This window comes from Bidens hawaiensis, unplaced genomic scaffold (assembly GCF_021521415.1).
Source record: "Bidens hawaiensis isolate Kalapana, Puna unplaced genomic scaffold, B.hawaiensis_p1.1 tig00053727_1, whole genome shotgun sequence".
NCBI lineage: Eukaryota > Viridiplantae > Streptophyta > Magnoliopsida > Asterales > Asteraceae > Bidens > Bidens hawaiensis.
In genome coordinates, this window is record NW_027506268.1 from 126 (window position 1) to 4,542 (window position 4,417).

The 4,417-nt window shown below is 36.0% G+C and overlaps 1 pseudogene across 1 annotated transcript; it reads right to left on the reverse strand.

Moving 5' to 3' along the window:
- Positions 1–869: 869 nt before the first annotated feature.
- On the reverse strand, positions 870–4,099 carry LOC143617303 (protein FAR1-RELATED SEQUENCE 11-like; annotated as a pseudogene). Its single transcript, XR_013150804.1, has 4 exons — positions 2,967–4,099; positions 1,815–2,261; positions 1,341–1,706; positions 870–1,264 (listed from the first exon to the last, which is right to left on the reverse strand). The product of XR_013150804.1 is annotated as a protein FAR1-RELATED SEQUENCE 11-like (transcript).
- Positions 4,100–4,417: the final 318 nt, after the last annotated feature.

The following is a 4,417-nucleotide window of genomic DNA, read 5'->3' on the forward strand; positions in this document are numbered from 1 at the left end:
ATCTATGTATTTGATCATGGATCTGTTACAAGTAATCTTCTTATGGCATTTTAGTTGTATTTAACTCAAATATATTGTTATTGGATATGGGTCTAGATCTTGATTTTGTATCACATGGCTTATTAAGATGATGATTATAAGTTTATATTGTCTTGGAAATGATTATTTGGAGGAAAATTCAAAACTGCCTTCATAATCATAACATGGTTTCGTATAAGGTATTTAAGTGTTGGAATTCCTAACACGACATGGAAATAATCCAGCATGTCGTGTTTGATCTGCTTGATACGTTTAGTTAATAAGGCCAACCCGCCAACCCCCTTTAAAATTGAATCAAAAAAGTTAATATATGGTCAACCCGTTTACGACTCACCAACCTGTCAAATCGGTTGACTCGTAATAAGTAGGTTACAACTGACAAGGATCGTGTTATTACATGATTTTAAATGCTCCAGGTTAAGGTTGATGTCTATCACTCTTGTAATATGTTTATCAAAACGTTTCATAACGGCGGACATGTTAAAAAGCGTTACTTGTAATGGAGCTGCAATCAAATTGCAAACGAGTCAAACAGGTTGTAAACAAGTTATTATAGTAAGCAAAGAAGTTAATTTGAATTTGTTAATCATAATTTTCATCGTATGGTTAGATCGGCAAAAGCAAAATCGACTTATTTTTATCATGTTCGTGTCAACTGTCGATTGTTTTGTTTCAACTTTTGTGCTCTAGAAGAGATGCCAATGTTACTTATTTGAAATGAACATGATTAACTTTAATGATCAAAAACTCAAAAAATTTCCTCATAGTCTCAGACACAAAGCCATCTCCAAATCAAGAGCGCAACACGAAACTCAGTCGAACTTGACACAAAAGCAGTTTTTCATTAGAGCATGCTACAAACCATGTATCAAAAGTTCATCATCAAGACCAAACAAAAACAAGAACTTTTGCACATAAACCTCCCTTGATTCTTAATATTTCTACACGGGGTTGTTAACTATGGCTGCTTCATGCAACAAATTCCTAAGTAAAACAATCATTTCTGGCATACCGTGAAGAAGGAACCGGATGCTCTCTAATCCTTGATAACAAAACAGAAACATGTTCCATAGCGATATCAAGCCGGTCTTTCGATTTCGCTGATTCTGTCACAAGATTTGACACCATACCTTGCAATAACTGAACTCTTTCTGTATGATCACTCAAACTGTTCTGAAGAAGTTTTGCTGATGTGTTTATGCGCCGCCAACGCAAAGGCATATACCTAATATTAATAACACACAAATATAACATTTTATCAATCATGTCTAAATAATGCAAGATAAAGTATCAAACATTACCTCTCTGGAATCTGAAAGCAATTTCCGGTGGAGAGCACTCGAAGGGCGTGCCTGCATAGAATTCCAGAGAACTCAAAGTGGTGGCAGCTGCAGCTGATTAGGCCTTCACGTGGGACCCAATAAACTTTTCGGCCGCCTTCAATTTTCGTATGGTGTCTAACTAAGAACCCGTCTTCAAGTTGAAATGATGCGTAATGAGCAGCCAGAACAAGTTGTTCTTGCAGCTTTGAGAATGCAAAAGGTGTCAGGACTGAGGCTGCATGGGATTCCATCGGTGCCCCCGGTTTTTAAACAAATGTTTTGGAGGTTTTGTTGCATTGTCTGCTGTTCGCCTGCTTGATCTTTGAAGTCAACAGCAACAGCCACCTAATTTATAGTGATTATTGTGATTTGAAACAAAAATAATAATAATAATAATAATAATAATAAGATAATATGCTTAGTATAGTTGGCAAAGTAATATAAGAAACATACTTGTTCAATGAAATGTGCAAGTCGAGTTTGAGCACTCAAGAACCGTTGGATGAAAGCATTGATGGCTTTTGAATGTTCGGTTGTTGTCATCCCAGCAAAAAAATGGCTTCTTAAATATGGCAAAGCCCAAAGATTTCTAGTAGAAAACAAGGAGCTTATGTGGCGATTCGTGTGGAGCCCAAAAGAATTAACCATATCTCTCCACCACCCATTTCAAAATCTTCGATCGACTCCATATTATAAAGCCGATAAAACTCACTTTTCCACTCGTTATATCGTTCTCCCCAAAACCGCATTAAACCAAGACGGGAATTTCGCAACTATTAACCAGATGCAATATGCGTGTCTAGCAGAAGGCATTTCCATTGCTATAGCTTCTCTTACGCATGATGTTTGATCAGTTAATATTGTTTGTGGAACTTTCCCGTTCATAAACCCTAAGAACGCCTTTCACAAATTAAAATAAAATAATTTAGAAATTATGGTTAGCAAACAAAAGAATTATAATTTCCAGTTTGAGTCTATAAAGACAATTTTGACTAACAGTAGACTTGTAAGCAACCGTACAAACACAAATGGGAAATGTTCATGTTCGTTTGTTTAACTTCAACTGAACAAACAATCGAACATAAACAGTTAAACGAACAGGACTTGTTGCTCGTGTTTATTGGTTAAGAAAATGAATGTGTTCATGTTCATCTTGTTGATATTATAATTGTATAAATGAACGCTTCATGAACGTAAACAACATAAACGAATGAATATAACTGAACACTGATAAACGAACATAACTGAGCAAACACCAATTAAAAGTAAACGTGAATATCAATCATTCGATCTGTTGGTCCTAGAAAAATAAAATAAAGCACGCAAAATTGTAATGGGTGATATTTAATTTAATAAAACTAGAGTGCATTTTAATAGGTCTAACAAGTTAAATGAACACATAACGAAACAAACTTAAGCAAACGTAAACTAACAAACATAAATGAACGAACAAGACATGTGTTCATGTTCTTTTTGAACTAAATGAACAAAAAATTTTGTTAATGTCCGTTCGTTTATTAAATAAACCAACATAAACAAACTTCCAACCGAATGGTTCATTTACAAGCCTAACTAAAACAACAATAAATCAGTTAACTTGCCTACCTTCGAAGCCCAAGAATACGTCTTCAAATTTTCCTCACGCAAAAGTGCACAGCCAAAAAAGCAAGGCATACCATAATTATTCATCCCAACCCAAATCCCGAGTGGCATATCAAAAGCATTCAATCTATGTGTTGTATCAAACACAACCGCGTCACCAAACACTTCATATGATTGAATAGATGATGCATATGACCACGCAATATTTTCCAACCGATTATTCGAATCAAGCTTATACTCAAACTGAAAATTATGATCCTTATCTTTAATATTCCTACACATTCTTAACAAATCAATACTCTCGTCCTCCAAATCCACTTTCCTAAACGACTGGAGCAAATTTCTGATATCTTTTTCGGTAAACGGAAGGTAACCGGGCTCCACGCATTTCTCAAGCTCCAAAAGCTTCATCATTTGTTGCACCAAGATTCCGGTTTTTGCAAACATGAGGATCCGGTTTTTGTCTGTATCTGAAATGGTGCGGTAAGCGGGAAGAAACCGAACTTGATTCGGTTCCAAAAGCTCGTGATTATGATGATTTGAAAAACCCGTTACTCGCCATTCGGGTGTGCCTAATTCAGTTGTTTTGCTTATACGCATATACGCTTGACAACCACATCTCGACGATTTCCTATTCCTTTGTGGTTTATTTTCACTTAACGTCTTCACAGGCGTGTTCCCCGCCCTATGACAAACAAAATACCGACGGGTAAGACCTTTCCCGACACCATCTTTACCCTCGGTCCTATGCCGACGGATCGAGAACCCACACCGTTTAGCAAACTCGCTATAAAACTCATACGCATGATCGTGCGTACCAAACCGCTGACCGATATACGGAATGCCATCATCTGTCGGCTCTAACGACACTTTTGTCTCATCCGGTGACTCTTCCGTGCTACTCGTTTCATCTAAAGATATCGACCGTTGATCCGAATGGTCATCATAAACCACCAACAACGGTTCACCGTCATCGGACATCATCCTTAACAGCTCAATAGTTTAAACTTTAAAGTCAAATAGTCAACTCTTTGCCATTTGATCCTGAACAAAGAACATAACATGATATAATCAAAATTAATCCAAAACCCACCTGTCATAAGCTCACCAGACACACAATTGCTAATAAATTCCAACTAATTATGCTTTAAATTGATTAATTACTAAAAACCTAATTGCTCAAATTGTATATATATTTTTTTCATGATCTCTTACAGTTACCAACAATGATTTTAAAAACCCATTTACAGAATCAAAATTGCAATCAAATGTGATCATCAAAGAGTTTTTATTTTTTGAAAATTGTATATTATATGACATTGTAGTGAAAGAAAGAAAATTGGGTTTTTGAGGATGACTTACGGAGGATATGAATAATAATAATAATAATATTGTTTGGGTGAGTGATCGAATACGTGTGTGAACAAGGCGGACGATTGATATGGAAAGAAGGT